This window comes from Dermacentor silvarum, chromosome 2, assembly GCF_013339745.2.
Source record: "Dermacentor silvarum isolate Dsil-2018 chromosome 2, BIME_Dsil_1.4, whole genome shotgun sequence".
Classification (NCBI taxonomy): Eukaryota; Metazoa; Arthropoda; class Arachnida; order Ixodida; family Ixodidae; genus Dermacentor; species Dermacentor silvarum.
This window is the reverse complement of record NC_051155.1, coordinates 206,854,706-206,872,328: the sequence shown is the minus strand read 5'-3', so window position 1 is coordinate 206,872,328 and position 17,623 is coordinate 206,854,706. Positions and strand designations below refer to the sequence as shown.

At 45.3% G+C, this 17,623-nt stretch overlaps 1 protein-coding gene across 1 annotated transcript in view; it reads left to right on the top strand.

Annotated features, from left to right (window-relative positions):
* The window catches only part of LOC119442491 (insulin-like growth factor-binding protein complex acid labile subunit), a 156,572-nt gene extending 152,178 nt beyond the window's left edge, over window positions 1–4,394 (top strand). Inside the window, exon 4 of the mRNA XM_037707392.2 lies at window positions 4,086–4,394. The gene's annotated coding sequence lies outside the window, so the exon portion shown is untranslated. The remainder of the gene's footprint in view (window positions 1–4,085) is intronic.
* The last annotated feature ends 13,229 nt before the right edge of the window (window positions 4,395–17,623 follow it).

Sequence of the window (17,623 nt, the reverse complement as noted above, 5' to 3'; positions counted from 1 at the left end):
TCTAGCCGACTGGAGCTTCTGTTTCCAAGTAACTACTACTACTATGAAAAAAAAAAGAAACGAAATACACACACACACACATGCACGCTGTTTCTTTTTGTTTTTCTGATGTGTGAATAGGTTCTGGTCTTTCTTTTTTTTTCTCGGTGGAGTCTCTTGCTTCATACATCACATTTGTCAGTGATAGTGCCAAAGAGACGGAGCATATGTATTTCTCTTATAAACTCTCATGTACCGGACCCAATACGATAGTGCCAACGTACGCGAACACGAAAGACAGTCAGCCTCGTCATTATTCGCTATACTCCTAATGCACGCGAACGAATAGTTTCGTTCGCGTGCATCTACAGCGTGCATGGCTTCGTTGCGTGCCGAGAAGTTTGAACCAATAACTGGCGGCCTATTGATACCCTGCACGCCCATAAACAAATAGCTTCCTGTAAGAAGTAATCAAATATATTCATTGCCTTGTTACTATTGAAAACGCCGTCGCAGTTATTGATTTTCGCGGCTTTCATGCGCATGTCGAGCCTTAGTAAAAGCAGCAGAAAAAGAAAGCGTATTGTTCTTCCTTACAGCCAAGTGACGCCCTGCTCTTGCCCCGGAACTGGCACAAATAAATCAGTAATATAGCATCCATAACAGTGAATGCCAGCGCATATCATTGGCGGCACTGGCAACGGTGCCCCTGGGTCTCTCGGTGAGCGGAAGCGTAAACAAAGGGCTCGCTGTCGCCCGAGCGGAGGAAGGAAGGCTCTACACTGTGCACGACATGTGACGTGCGCTCGCAGTCGCCCCGTCCAACGAATGCTCGCTCGCATTTTGCACGACTGACGACGGACGAGCGTGCACACACATGCGTACGGCGCGCGCGACAGCCTCCACACGCCGCCATGGCTCTGGCTGGCCCGTTTGTTTTCTCTGCGCGACTTGCAGCGGGGTATATATCCGCGAACTTTGATAAATGCGGCGCGTTTCCCCCATGCCACAACGATACACGCAACCGGCGCGCTCGCTTTATGTATGAGAAGGGGCCTGCCGCCGCTGCCGCCGCCTCCGATGCTTCCTGCCGAACGCGCGCCATATCTTACTTCGAACGCGCCGCACCGCAACAAATTCCTGAGACGCAGCAGACTGCGAGGACCTATCGCGTCGTGTGCTCGCTCCTTCACTGAAGAGGACGACGCGGGGCGCACGCTCGATAAATCGCCGTTCAGATATGCGTCGCGTCGTGTGCTGTCACGCTCCTCTTCGACGTGAGAGTCTTTTCGCCTATAGTATATCGCTGGGCCGAGAATGAAGGGAACGCAGAGTTCCTCGGAATCCTTCCGGCATTGGCTACGCGCTGCATAAAAAAAAAAAAAGAATAAGTCACTGTACACTGTCTCACTTCAAAACTGTACAGCGGCCTGGTACGGCAAGCACTTGCAGCAGCCGCTCAAGAACTATGTTTACAGAGGCACTGGTGTGAAAATTCTTTGTCTGTGATGCAGTTTCGCTGGCAAGCGTGATTAGAGAACACAAGAGCGACAGTCAGTCCCGAAGCACCCTGATGTACGAGCGGTCGTGTGAACGCCGCTGCTGCCTTACAAAGGAAGACTAAACCATCATAGAAATGTTCTAGTAGACTATACGTGTTCTCCATTGCTTTATTTCTTTACCGGTAAGTAATCTGTAGAAGTCATATAGCCGGTATTCTTTTCAGCTGCTAAGGCTATTACGCTAGAGTCTCTAGGGTGTTTGCGCACATAAGCAATGAGAAATTACCTATCGACGGCTGTATTCGTTAAAGGTAAGCATATAACCGTTTAACCGTTCTGTAGATCGTCGAAATGGTTTCTTTTGCAAGAGCGACAGTCACTGTCGCTGGTTGTATCTTTCATAGTGCTGCATGCTTTAAAAGTTGTTGCTGCATTTCGTAGAGATACGCGCCAACCATTTGAAGCGAGGGTGCCACTGCAGAAGACAGTAGATTTACGACGTGTGTATATAGTAGTACGTTCCCATGTGTTTTCGGTGCTTTGTACATAGAACACATTTCAAGATCCAGAAGCAAGCTCGAAGGGCGCCATACATATATATCTAACGCTCCCTCGCATACTTCGACAAACGCCTCCATTGACGTTTCGCGGCGGCGGTGCTTTGTCTTGTAGAGAAAAACGTGTGTCATCTAGGGGGTCTCATTGAACGGAGAAACCGGTACCACCGAAAGCTTCGCTTCGTGTCCGCGCTGCGTGATCTCTCCTTGTCGTTATCTCGCTCGCTCTTTTGGCGGTCTGGTCTGCCTTTGTTTCAATTCCATTTGAAGCGGGATTTACGTGCTCGGATTAGCGAACTCTCAACTATTTGTTATATATATCTTGTTGCTCAAAGTTTTCTGCCCTGACCCTACTCTTTGCCTGTGTTGGTATGGCGACGGGGCTTTCTTCCTAAGGTGATTTGTGTTGACGCAGCCGGGTTGCTTAGGGATTTACAGGGAAATAGATTTCAACTCGGGAGTGTCGTACTTTTCAAAAAACAACGACGCCCACGCCGGGATTCTGAAGATACTCCCTTCTCTTTCTTTTAATCTGTGACCTTTCTGCGAACCTTTCATTACAGTTTCCGGATGAACAAACACTCGCCGAAATTGAGCTTTGATGTCGCGCGCGCCTCCTATATTGACCTGAGATTTTCAGGCACGCACATTCACATGCCTCCCCCCCCCCCCCCTCCCTCCCGCGCGCCCCTTACCCCCTCTTCTTACTGATCTGAATTATGGTTACCCTTTAAAATTCATTTCCAAGATTGCTGCCCAACCTGGAAGTAGGAGTTTGAACTTGCTGCCATTGTTTTTTTTTCTTTTTTTTTCTTTTTTTTTTTATAGCTATACCTTCAACCTTTACCTCCATCGGCCATCGTGGGCGCAAGTTTCTCCCGCGGTTTCGCTGAGTCAGTAGCATGCATAGGTGTTAGGTGATGAGCGATATCCCATCACTTGCTGCCCAGCTTTCCGCACCGATAATTGCGACTAGCACACTCGGCGTTTATGTTCATGCGCCACAAATCAGTGCATCAGGCGACATTTTTACGTGGTTAATTTCATTCACCACTCTTTGTAGGCATATAAAAGTCAGTTTCCGCTGCTTGATTTTATATTGTCTTACTCCGTCACATGGCACGTCGTAGTAATTATGATAATAATAATGACAAAAATGCTCATTTCTTAAACGTTCACTATGCCTTATGCTTGCAATTCTCATGTGTGTGCTCCCTAAAACAATTCCGTGCCATACTTTCTGAAAATTATTTCGTTACCTGCATAATGTAACCTATCAAGGTGCATTGCTTCAATCCAACTTTTGAGTTTTGTTTATTCGGTTTATTTGTTGTTTATTGTTCGGTTTTGGGGTTATTCGTTTTTTTTTGTTCAGTTCTTATTTGGGCACTTGGCTAAGCAACGTTACCATGTCGCGTTCACATTACAGCTCATAACTTAATTTACCACGATGAGCTTGAGCTTGCAGATAATAATCAAAGGTTACGCATGTATTCGTGAGAGTGAATGATTGTCCCAGTTATTACGTAGGCGAGTTCGCTTTCGCGATGACACAATATATCGCCGTCTCCGTAGGCTGGTGATAAGATCATGTTCATTTGCGTTACGAATGTGGTCCTTAGAAAGACTGTTTGTAAGCATTGAGAGTCGCCGCACTAAATTTAAACATATCGTAAAATAAAAAGGCGACGAAAAAATGCAAATCGATTCATGATTAGACAACACAGAAAAGAACCATCAGACTCAAATCCGCAACCTTCGAGAAGAGACACTCACAAAGTATCAAATAAGACACGGCTGAACGATACGAGCAAGCTTTTGAATGGAACTTCTCAAGGTATCTTCATTGAGGAGTCTACTTTTAGTAATTTTCTGCACAAAAACTGTGCCATCAGAAGCAGATCATCATATATGCTTGAGACGTTAGCATAACTTCAGGCAACAGTCATAACTTCGAAAACTGCGTGTGATGCATCAATAATCTCAACAATGACTGTTGAAACAGCAATAAAAACGTTTCGTTCTTTTTTATTTTTCCCCATTTCAGGTATCCAGAATTCCAAGTGATGCAGACCCAGGCAAGAAGATCTCGACCAGGCCTTCTCTACAAGTCACCCATTATGCAAAAACAAGAAAAGTTGATATTTTTAACGGTGCACAGAGAATAAATAGCTTGTGTGCGTGTGCGTTTTCGTTTAAAGTGAATAGAAAGTATTAGTTAACCCACTTTCGTTGGAGCTAGTCTTTTTTTTATTATTATTGTGTTTTTGCTTTTGCAAGCCGAGAGAAGGTCGTGTGAAGGCCCTTGACAAGTTTTGGTTCTTTGCAGAAAATAAATAAACTTGAGTGATTTTCAGGGATGTTGTCACCTTTCTTGACGTGCAATAGTGTAAATTCATCGAATCATAGTTCTCTGCGACTATTATTGATTCATGCTACCCGCGTGTTAAATAGAGGACTCAAAGAGGAGACGAAGACACCACAAACGCAGAGTTACAGCTGACATTTACATAACGCAAGGTTACACAAGCAGGAACCACGAACATACAACATTAATACCGGAAAAGCGTGCAAGCCATTCTTTGGCTGAGATACGCTTCTATTGTGCTGGCAACATGAATAAAAAATCTCACAACCAACTAGCCCATTTAACCGTGCACTACTCGGCAATTATATCCGTGGCAACCGAAGTTGACAATAACCACGTTAAAATAAACGATACTGTGTTCGGCTCATGTCAGTACAAAGGTAAAACGTGCGCAGAATATGACAGTGTGTAAAGAAGAAACAGGCCAACTACAGATCTTACACTTGCGTATGTGTACCATGGTTTCAGTGTAGTAAACAGATAAACCAGAATATGAAGCACTACACTTTCTTAAGTTAAATTATGGGGCTTTGCGTGCCAAAACCACGATGTTATTATGAGGCACGTAGTATTGGGGGAGTGCGGTATGATTTCGACCACCTGGGGTTCTTTAACGTGCACCAAATTATAAGTACACCGGTGTTTTCGCATTTCGCCCCAATCGAAATGCGGCCGCCGTGGCCAGGATTTCATCCGACGACCTCGGGCTTGCCAGACAAACACCACACACTACACTTAAGGCATAGATTGGCGCCTGACAGCGGCAAAAAAATATTGCCGAGAGCTAGTGGGGCTATAGTCCAGGTGCAATCAAATTAGGAAGCCCCACTAAGATTCAACAAAGTCACTCCCTCAACAGAACCGGAATTGGTCTCCCTGGTGCAGTGTTCGGCCACTACCTCCCTCATGACTCCTACAATTAAGGAAGGCATGAGTTCGTAAATGCAACGCCTACCCCCAGACGGTACAGCACGGTCTGTTCACGTCGTGGTAATCCAGGCGGGATATGCATCCGTATATCCGGAGACAACGAACACAAACGACACATGGTGAAAGTGTTCGAGTCCCACAGGGGCCAAGTACATTCACGGGACATCAATCGCAGCCCAGCCACACCGTCTGTTCGCGAAAACGGAATCAAGACACATTGACCACTTTCATGTGCAGATCGGGCGGCTTTGTCGGCGTGGTCATTCCCGCTGATGTTGCAATGTCCTGGAATCCACTGAAAGATTATGTTGTGTCCCTTGTCATGGCTGCGATGATATATCTCTCGTATTTCTGAAGCCAGTTTCTCATTGGGTCCGTGGCGCATTGGGCTTTGCATGCACTGGAGGGTGGCCTTGGAATTACTAAAAACTGCCCATTGTCGCGATGGTTTCTGATTAATGAAATCAAGTGCAGCACGGAGTGTCGTAAGTTCTGCACCCGCCGAGGTGTTAGACAATGAAGTTTTTAGCTTTATTTCTTCAGGTTTTGCCAGGAGGATGACTGCAGCAGCACAGCATTTGAGTTTTACCGAACCATCTATGTAGACATGTTGTCGGAATCTGTGGACGTTGTAAATGTGTTCCAAAGTTCCTTGCTTCAAAGGTTGCAACGACGCTCCAACGTTCTTTTTGATGCCCGGAATTGTCAATTGTACTTTCGGCCGGTGCAGACACCGCAATGGGTCTGATTATTGTGTAGCAGGCGTGAATTGTGATGGCAAGTAGGACTGATGTCTCACAATACTTTTGTCAAATGTTGAATGTGGCCTCTTTGCTGGCAAGCAAGCAAGATGGTGTGAGGGAATCCGAGTCAGATGTCGGATGTGTGCCCTCAGAACATCTGTGGCAATGTAGACTGTCGAAGAGAAGTCTCTGGCAATGGCTACTGTCACAATCGGTGACGTATTTTTTGGGAGACCAAGACAAGTTCTGAGTGCTTGGGCTTGCAGACCCCGAAGTCTGCGGATATTTGTAGTGCAAGTATTTCCTAGTACAGGTAAGCTGTACCGCAGGAAGCCTAAGAATAGCGCTTCATAGAGTTGCAGCATTGATGGAACTGTTGCACCCCAGGACTTCCCGCCGAGAAACGAGAGAATGTCCACAATGGCAGTCAAACGCTTTGTCATGTACGAGACGTGAGGGTTCCAAGACAAGTCTCTATCAATGATGTCGCCAAGAAATCGGTGCGTTCGTCTGTATGGTACATTTTGGTCATTAAACCGCAAAGCATACGGGGCCATCGCTTTGCGAGTAAAAGCAACGAGTGCACACTTCTCAGGTGGAAACTACAGGCCTTGCCTTCTTAGATATGTTGACACGGCCGTTGAAGCCTTCTGAAGTCGTGCGCGGACTTGTCAACGTGTCACTCCTGAAGCCCATATGCAAATGTCGTCTACATATACGGAGAGCTGTACGGTTTGCGGTAACGAATCGGCGAGACCACGAGCAGCAGGTTGAACAGGGTACGGCTATCTACTCCGCCTTGCGGTACACCACGACTGGTTTAGCTAGACGGCGTTGGTCCGCCTTCAGTCAAAATAAAGAAAGACACAAGACGATCGCCGTGGTGATGGAGAATCACGGACGGCACTTGCGTAAAAGAGTTCTTGCGAACAATGCGCACTAATACAATGTTTTAGCAATATTACCGCATCATCAGTTATGGACTGTGCTAGTGTTTCTTGCAGTTAACGGGCATTCATATAGGAGAGCGCTCCTTTCCATTCGGAATTATTTCCATTGAAAATAAACTACCATTTTGGTTGATTAACACTAACTAGGAACAACGGTACACACTATTCTGATCAGGGCATCTTTTTGGGATGTGTCTATTTTCTGGAGAATTTCATATACAGTAGACTAATTCCGCATTTTTCCTGTACTATTAAAAGAGAAATACTGCGTCATTCACTTAGAAGCTACACATATTCCGTAATAATTATATGGAGAGTACCGATTCTATATGAATTGTTGGACAACATGAGAAATAGTTTCAGTGTAGCGATAGAGAGTTTAAATTTTGTCTTGCACGTCTATGGAAAGAGCAATGTCCTCCTCAGTCGACACAAGTCACCGACGAGAGGTGGATGACCCTCCACTTTCTTTCCGTACCTAGATGTTTCGGGCAGAAATACTGGGCACTCATTGTCGGTGCACTCATATTCGTTTATTGCGAGAGAATAACTCCCTTTCTTGGGCGAGCATCGATCAGATTCAGCATCTTCGCCGGACGGTATGAAATCGGGCGGCGTCCGAGAAGGCTGGCGGGAGTCGTTGCACCACTGTCGAGCCTCTTCACGTCAAGCACGCCCGTCGGCTCAAAACGTGAGTCACGCTACGTTCCCCCTGACTGAAGATAAGAACGCCCACGCTGAGCTCTGACGCAGGACGACGGTACCGAGGAAGGGACACGCGACGCGAATACCCGTCGCTGTCCACTCACGTCAAGCAGCCGCCGCAGCCAAGGCTCCTCCGCCCGCGCCGCCAAGCGCGATGTGAGTGATACGAGACGGACCCTAAATTAATAAGCAGATCAGCACACAAAGCAGTGAAGTCGCTTCGAAGGTACCTCCTTGTGACTGTCTGTTTTCAGAGTGCAATGAGGGAGTATGAGTAATAGGCACTGAAGGTAATCTGTTGTAAACTGTTCATTAGTGAGAATGAATGAATGAATGAATGAAGGAAGGAAGGAAGGAAGGAAGGAAGGAAGGAAGGAAGGAAGGAAGGAAGGAAGGAAGGAAGGAAGGAAGGAAGGAAGGAAGCAAGGAAGGAAGGAAGGAAGGAACATAAATATTAGCGCTTTTCATCGTCGTCTTGTGTCATTTACCATCACCTGAATTCCTCTCGAAATCTGGTTTTCCAACAATTGTTCACTGCATGTTAAAAAAAATGTGGCGGCCTCCTAGAGCAGTCGTGAGAGCCGTGAAACGTTGGTCGAATCAGCAGGATTGATGCATTTTATTTTTTGTTTGTGCTGCCAGGTGTTAGCGACGGTTTCATTCAGCGTGACAAGTGATGCTGTCAGCCATACTACTTGTAAAGGCTTTTCTCACGTGTCCAGCGTGTCCAGAGAAGCTTGGTTTACTGCATCTGTGAGGATAGGAATGGTCGGCATACAAGTGAGAACCAGACGAGCACGAAAAACAACATATCGTCACCTTAACCACGAGTGTTATTTTCCATCTGTTCGGAGCGTGTGTAATGTCCTTTGGTCTGATTTGACCGACGGCGCATTAATCACATTAATCGCAGCGTACTCCTATCAGCAAAGTGAAAGAATTGTTATACACTCGCAAAGAAATCTGGGCCGGGATAACGGAACGAATCTATCGCAATGCCATTTCTTTTCGCGCTTTGTCCGTCGTCTGAGTGGCACTTCGTCACGATTATAATCGAAATCAGCCAGCCATGAATGATAGATGATATGAAAGGTAGAGATTTGATCGAAATAAATCATTAGAATATGCTGGGCCCTGCTTGCTGTTGCATACTATAATAATGCAGGAAGGCACGTCAGCGCCCTTATGCTAATTTTGATATAAGCACATGCAAAAGGAAGGTAATACAGTTGAGTCGTCCACGTACACTTCTACGTGTCCCAAGCACTAAGCTTGTGCCTTTACAACGCTCTCAAATGTACGAGAGATGCTACGTACCTCCAAACTCTCTTACGCGACTATGGATAATATTTTTTTTAATTAGCACGTTTTACAACAGCTATCTCTTTGGTTTCATTCTTATATTTCGTTTTAAACAATACTACCGTGTGCTCGAGCTAAAACTGGGGATAAAAGCATTGTTAGAATTTGCTCACGAAGGCTTCCTCCTTCATCCTGAGTTGCCGAACGCCAGCAAGCAGACGCACGCAAACTTCCTGCGATGAATGTTTTCTTTCGTTTTTTTATTTTTTTTTATTTTCTGGGTCCGGCGATCGCGTGTCTATGTGTGTGATCTTCGGCTTCCGGCTGTGAAAACAGACCATCCCGTCCGGTTCTCGGTGGCTGCATATTTGCGGAGCAAATACAGTCTGCCTGCTCGCCTCATTTAAATATGAACAGTGTAGTAACATCGCGGAGGACTTCAAAGCGATGAGGCCGGTCGCTGGTGAGCCGAGGTAGGTTTCAGGGCGTGGAAAGCGGAATGCAATAATAAATTTGAGTTTGTGCTGGGAGCTGTGGCTTTGCGTTTTTTGAAGCCGAAAAGAATCTAAGTGTAAGCTCAGCCACTACGGCATGTTTGCGTTTGATTTAGGATCGAATGCTAACAATTTTCTGTTCCAGTTTTTCTTGCTGAGACATCCTTGGTCCGCACAGAAGTTGCACCCCAAAAGACCGTAGACTGATATTTTTTGTATGAGTTCACAATTTTGTGAGGTTTAGGCTAGCAGACTGTCTAACATTTTTTTTTCATCGGCTCCTGAATCAAACCGGAATAAAAAATTGCTGTCGGGTAATCAGCATTGGCCCCTTTACCATTTTTAAGAGGGTAATTATTTCTTTCTTCAACGTGCTCTTTTATAAACAAGGGCCGCATCAATATAAGAAAACCGGGTGAGACAAGGTTTGTAATATAAAAACAATTAAAAGCAACATAATGCAATTATTTGCAGGAAAATACGCTTTTATATTAACGTTATTCATGTAAAACTACAAAAACTCCCTGTGATTTAAAAATCAACAAAATGTCATCATAAAGAATACTAAATACCATGCAATACCATAAATTAGAGTCTAGAAAGTTGAAGCCCCGAGAAGGGCCGTATGTTTTAATTACATAACTACGTGTTCTCGTTTTAGTCAAATGAGTAGCGGTTTCCTTTAAAGTTTATTATCATACTTTCATTTTTTACAAGCTAATAAGTTCATACTTTTAATCTACCATTAACCCAACTACTGTGTTCTCACGTTCGCCTAACTGTACCGCGCTGGAAAACATCAGTTCTGCAACCTCATGACATGCGATCGAGACGAATACAGTAGACTTAGAAGAGTTCTCAAATTTTATTTTTATTTTATAGTTAAATGTATTCACGTGAAATTATTATATCGCTCTTTTTTTATTATACGTTGCAAGAAGCTGTTCTTTTTTTTATATTCATTGTAAACAAAAACAATCAAGGAATGTGGAAAGAAACAGCAGCCAACACAAGTAATTTATGATGATATCTTCTAATTTTTCTAGTTATTTCATTCTTATTGATATTTCCATTAATACTGCCTAAAAACTGCTATAGTTCGTTTAGCAGAACAAAGAAGACCAATTTGAAGGGAAATACGGCAGATCCTCGACTTATTGAATCTACGTCAAGTTCAGCCTCATTGAATCGAATTGAAAAATTGGCAGTTTCGGCTGAAGGGCCAAGCCTTGCAGTGCCACGGCAGCTACCAGACCTCTCAAAACATGGAGTTTCATACAATCACCACTAGAGGGAACTGTGGTCGATAGTGGCTACGGAAGCGGCAAGGTTTATAGTCAGCATGGCAATGATGGTCAGTACATGGATTTTGGCTAAACTTCGTCCTTCTGGCTTTAAAACAGCTTCGTCACTTTGCGAAGTGATCATTTTAAGAAATTGCTGCGTTATAACTAATAAAAATAAACAACAGGCCTATTTTTTTCTTTTGGCTCGTGTAGACGAGTGTAGTGACGGGCAGAGGATATGACGCCGTATGCTGCACTTGGCTCGCTGGGCTGTAGCCAATCAGAGCAGACGGCAGGTCGTCTTCTGCATTAGCAGACGAAAAGCGCCTGACTTCGAATTTACTCGCTGCGTATATGCCCTTGCCTGAAACTAAACGCCAATTTACTCGTTTTCTTTCATCAACAAATCTATTCAAACTGCAGCAAAATACATCGCGAATACAACCTGTCAATGCATCTAAAACAGCGCGGAATCTGAAACAGCTTACACCATCCGTGAGTAAGATAATTAGATCTTCTTGGAAGATTAGCTCACCTTCCTCTGTGACACACGGTCCCGCCAGTACACTGTCCTTGCAGCGAATATTCAGTATCGTCGCTATATCAGCGCCCACAGTCGCAGACAAAATGGCGCCACGCGTTTGCAACGCCAGCTTGCTTGTTTGTCGTCTGCTGCCTACACTCATCGAACTCGCAGTGTAGAAAGTGTAGTTTTCATGCTACACTAAATCTATAAAAAAAATGGCTTCGTGTAGGTGGGCGGAGCTACACGTTTCTACACCAAGTAAAAAAATGACGACTTCCTACACTAGCTACACTCGTGTATCCAGTGTAGGTGAAAAATAGTTGCCCTAATATTAAATTGCTTGTCCGCAGGATTCAAACGCAGGATTTAAACACAGATATTTAAACCATTACGCCAAGGACGCATGGGCAAGTGCACCACTGCAATTAGCAAAGATTATGCGTGTTCGCAGAGTGTTATTGCCTTTTGCGTTATATATATATATATATATATATATATATGTTTAGTTCAAGAAATAGAAGTACGTAGGAAAAACATGTAACAGGACTTTACTGACATTTCGGCTGGGGTCCGGCCTTCATCAAGAGTGATGACCTTAATATATATATATATATATATATATATATATATATATATATATACTGCTTAGAAATTTAGGCCAATGAAGGCAGATGACATGTGATAAACGAATCCACAAGGAAGGATGAAGCCGCAAGCACGAAGGTCAGAAAAATCCATGAACTTACCACCATTCCCCCCATAGCTGAACGTTAGAGTGATGAGGAGCGCCGCCAGGGGCGCTGCAGGCATCGCATCTAGGATGGTTCACTAGATAAGTGTGACGGGAAGCCGTCGGCGTTAATCGGCGCCCGGTGAAATACGTTTGTTTTGCGTTCCGCTGAGACTAATGCGTGCGCACAGCAGCTCAGTAGGAACGATATTGCGCTTATAGTCTGCGTGCGCAAAATGCTCATGCTAGTAGCGGAATGTACAATGCTGACCAGGCTCAAAAGGCCTCAAACACTAAGCCGATTGAGTGGGACGTTGACAGTACGTCCACTTCGCTTCGATGTTTTTGCAGCCAAACGAACACCTTGTCTCTACATCCGGGCCGCGCATGCGCAGTCGATAGTGGAACAGCGCGACGGCGGCGCCGGCGGAACCGAACGCGGGAATGCGCCTCCAGCGCAATATTAAATAAAAGCTGTGCTTTGAGCTACCTTAACTTCTGCTTTGCCCTTCATGTTAGGCTTTTTAGCACTACACAACCGCCCAACAGGCAAAGCACGCTTTACAGGGATGAAAAGCCAACTGTGCAAGCAGCGATAGCCAAAGAAAAACTTGGTAGCCAAACTACGCTCTTTCTTAACCAACACGAGTAACAATATAATCACGACTGTACTAATATTTTAAAGCTATATTGTCACTCACTATAAAATGCCTGCGGTGACATCCATAACCCTACCTAAGAGGGAGTTGTAAATAATAAGTAATAATAACTTATGTCAACCGGCCTGTTTTATCAGATCTGATTTTAGCAGAGCCTTGGTTTATATTTAGAACTAGTGGCAGTTCGCTGGCGTTCACCATTATTATGTGCATCTCTTTTTCTGCAGCAACAGCACTACCTAAACGAAAGCAATATTGTTTGCGACAACGGTCACTAGAATATTGAGGTTAAAGTTTTGAATTAAGGAATAGGTTGGCTGTGTCTTGTGATTCAAAATGTGGTTAGAGAAATTGGTTAGCTCATTGGGATAAAATTTGTTTGTCCATTTTAGTAGCGTGGAATAAGTTAAGCAACCTAAAATTTTAATTAATTATTAAATTCTGGCGTTTTACGTGCCAATACATCTATCTCAGGATGACGAACGCCATTGTGGGGGACTCCGAATTAATTTTGACCATCTGGAGTTCTTTACCATGCGCCTAAATATACGTACTCGAGTCTTCGTCTCCATCGAAATGTGACACGCCGTGACCGTGATTGAACACGCACCTTCGAGCTCAGCAGCCCAACGCCATAAACACTAAGTTATCGCGGCGGGTAGTCAAGCAACCTATTTAACGCTACAGTACCTTCGACGCGCGATCAACCCTGCAATTACCAAGCAAACATCCTCGACACGACTAATTTGTTCCTCCTTTCTTGAGTTTAATACGATTGCGAAGAATGCTCGGCAAACCCAATGAAATCTAAGCGTTCGCTGCTATGAATCTCCTCGCGTGAACAGTCCGTGGAGCGAGGGTGCGCGAGAGTTTCTCGAAAGGCGAAAACGTATTGCGCGCTCTCGACAGCGGCGCTTTTTCGAACGGACGTAATGAACGAGCTCCAGTGGCGTCCGCAATTGCCTGCGACAGTGGCGGACGCGCGAGCGCGAATTCGCGAGGTTGGTAGCGCATCGTGCATCTTCCTAGAGAGCGAGCAGCTCACCACCTCGATGCTAGCGGGCGGCGGCGCAGAATTTATAGCGCCCATCTAAGAGCAACTGCGAACTAAGAGAGGGAGAAGGCGTTTGGACAGTAGTTAGCACTCTTTTCGGTAGCGTCGAGCCTCTGTAGAGCGAGAGAGAGAGAGAGTAGTGACTGCGCAATTATGCCACGCTTTCTCGAGCTCGCGTTCCGCGCGAAGCGAGGACGCCGCGCGCGTTCCACGTGCGGGAAACAGCGGGGTGCGTACGCGACGGTAGCCATATACAGTGCTTGTTCCGATGTACAGTACGCTCTGAGATTAAAGAGCGCGCCTCTGGCAGCAAGCCTGCTCACTGTGTATGATGCTAAACAGCGCAGAGGTTGCTTTAAGAAGTTAATTTTTCATGTACGACACAGCATATAGTTCGCGTAAACAGCGTAGAAGACGAGAAAAGCAGACCAGACAAAAATACATTCGGGGAGTTTTCGTTTCTGAAGTGCACGTAATGTCTTTGAAGCAACTAAATGTGGGGTTTGGGATTACTGCGTTGAAACAGTTTGTCGTAGTGCATGTTGAAAGTTTAGTGTGCCAAGTAATGTATGCGTTTATTTCTTGCGCCTTCTTATTAAGCACAAACGCAGCTAATGTTTCGAAGAACGCCACCTGTAAAAGCGGGCCCACGGGTAGAGTAAATCGGCCCCTCAGCCACTGTGGAGCTCAGCCGGCAGTTAACACTGTGGCTTATATAAGAAAAACAAAATTAAAGATGATGACCAGCTTTCTACGGAGGTAAGTTGCAGCAGTACGAACAACCTGCAAGTGTTCTTTCAGCGTTAATATACAGACAGTGCTAAAACAAGAAATACGCTCAGCCCTCGAATACTTTGCTTCCCGTTCGCATGCAGGCCTATACGTTCTGCACGCTCTCCACAGCCAGACACGTGCTTTCGTAAATTTAGTCCTTTAGTTCACGCGCGGTACGCTACAAGGCTCAAAAATCGTTCACTGATCGCAGCTGCTAAACTTTTTCACCGAAAAAAATATAAAGAGAAGCTTTAGTAGGACTGTTCTTCCAAGCCCTATATTCCTTCTAGGGCTGCACAGATTTGCGCGATAGGGAGTTTACACCGCGCGCCCGGAAAGCCGGGCGAACTTCTCTTGGCACGGTCGGTGCGAGTTGACTAGACTTTTTTGCGGAGGATAAATAACCCTTGGCGAAGGTGGCGGCAGCGTCGTCGTCGTCGTCGAGTCAAAGGCTGCTCTGATTACGGGGCCCCCGCGGCGGCGGGCTCAGGGACCAGCGGTGATTAATCGCGCCTCTTATCTGCCTCGGCCATCGCCGTCCCCCAAAAAACCTCGAGGGCCGTTTAATTAAACGTGAAACACGGCGGGGGGCTGGGCGCGCCAAGGCGTGCCCTCGTCCGCCTTCATCGTCACCACGTCTCTGCTCATCTCTCTCTCTCTCTCTTTGTCTCTAGAATTCTGTGTCTTCCTAAAGCGCTTTAAAAGCACTACAGCTGCACGCAAGCACGTTTAACGTATCACCTCTCCCTTCCTCTCTCTCTCTCTCTGCCTCTCGTATCCTCTGGAACAATGCCAGTCTGCTACATGGCGTCGCTTGACACATGCGAGAGGAGGCGGCGAGATCGCGACAGGCTCTGCGCGAACCTGACTGGAGAGTAAAATAAGGTATGTAGGAAGTAACGCTATATGGCTGTTCGCTAGTCGGGAGCATGTAGCAAGCTGTTCCTCGGTGGACACGCTTGTAGAGTTGACTCGCGTAGTCGACGAGGTAGGCTTGGAAGTGTTTCATTTCTGTTTGCCTTTGCTGTCTGAATTATTACGTAGCGCCTCCTCTCTCAACCTACGCGCACTCCGTGCTTTTTGAACAGAGGAAAGGAATGCGTTTTGATTGTGTAGCTACAGCTGTAAATCGCAGTCGTGTACGTTCGCTTGTCCGTTATCACTGAAAGATGCAAGGTGTTTCAAACAGCAATTAGACGGGAGAAAAAAAAAGAAACAATTCAAAGTGAACATTGTTTGAGTGTAAGAAGAGTATGCGTAGATTTTCGCGCAAGACGTAAAAGTGCGTAGGTAAACTTCAAAAGCACTAAAGAGTTGCTGAAGAGAGCAAAAGTATCTCACTGATCGCGTTCACAAAAAATGAGGAGTTGAAGTAGTAAACGTTATGAGCTAGGTTCATAAAGCTTCGCAGGGCGTTAACCGCTAGATGTTCACGGTGTTTCAGAATGTCGTTGGAGCCATTAAAAATTGAAAAGGCTTTAGTTCACGTACGTAGTGTTAGGAGCTTGTCTCCGAGAAGGGTCATGGTTCCAAGCAGCTGGAGCATCGGATAGAAGCGTAGGAGCTGGATAAAGCCCATGCTTGGGGGACACTTCAGGAGCGTGGATAGATGCGTCAAGTCATGTGACTATGTACAACCGAACGCGTGTTTCCTGAGGCTTTTTGTATATTGAAGGTTTGTTTGCACGTTGCTTAATTGCCAAAAGGTATTTAATGCTGTCATTTTGTGCAAGCGTGCTAAGAGAGGGAGAAGTCATAAAGGAAAGGCAGGGAGGTTAACCAAGCTGTGCCCGGTAGGCTACCCTGCACTGGTGAAGCGGGGAAAAGAGATTGAAAGAGAAGGAAGTTTGCCTGATACCAATATGAAGCAACGCACAAGCCCTTTGCCGCTCCTTAATTATCACCGTCTTGCCGAGCGCTTTCTACTTCAGTATGTGAGTATGACACGCACCGATATAAACACGGCAAAGTTTTCTTCTATGAGGGGGGCTTAGTATAACCGAGAAAATTGCCTGTAGAACCTGCTCTCACAGATTGCTGCAGGCAACTTCACTGACGTGGGCTCAGAGTGCTTCATCAGCTTTCCCAGCAATACAACAATCCTTTTTTTTTTAATTTAATTTTGCACCATGCTCTTCTGCGTCACTCCTCTGCTTGTTTGCCACCAAGAAGACTAAATTAAAACGCTGACAAGCTATTGCACTGCCCAGACAGCCCTCTCTCTAGTGTCTCAAAATTACAAAAAAAGCACTAGAGGATTGGTTCAAATTAGGTTCAATATAAAGAAAGTGCTGCCACACTCCAGTTAATATCATCATCATCATCAGCCTATGTTTATGTCCACTGCAGGACAAAGGTATCTTCCTGGGGTCTCCAACTACCCTTGTCTTGCGCTAGCTGATTCCAATTTGCGCAGTTAATATACAAATTCACAAATTGTGTTTGCGCTCAACAGTCGGCCGACGCATGGAGGGCATTACGAGAGCACTCGCTTTTTGCTTTCACCGAGGCCCTGTTCGATCTCCTCCGATGGCTCGAGCAGGAAGTGAAGTGACGAAGTTCGTTTAGATCTCGAACGGCGATAACGTGGACATGTTTACGAAGAGAGAAGGCCGAATTAAAGCAGCGCAAAAACGCCCATAAGAGCCTCGTTAGTCTAGGTGGGAAGAATAAACGGCCGCGTTTACATCAACCTGACATTCAAGAAGAGAGAAGACTAAATGAAAAGAACAGCGCTTTTTTTTCTAGCTTTAGAGCAATTTGCGAGCTATCGGCAGGTTGACTGATGAAGTCATTTGGCACATGGTAATATCCTAATTTTCTCGAGAGGGAAAATTTCTTCTGGAAGCAGAAAAGCACGAACTATAAGCAGAGTTAAACACTGAATAAACATGAGCAGAGATAACAGATTTAATTCCTCAAAAAGCAACGCTTACCCGGTCCTCAGCCAGAAAGTTCAGGAGAGTGCTTTTCGATGCCAGTTAGCAGTCTTTTAATTTCTTTTTTTTTTCAAAAATTGTTTATTCGTTTAAAGCTTTTAAGTGATTTATTTTTGATATCTCTG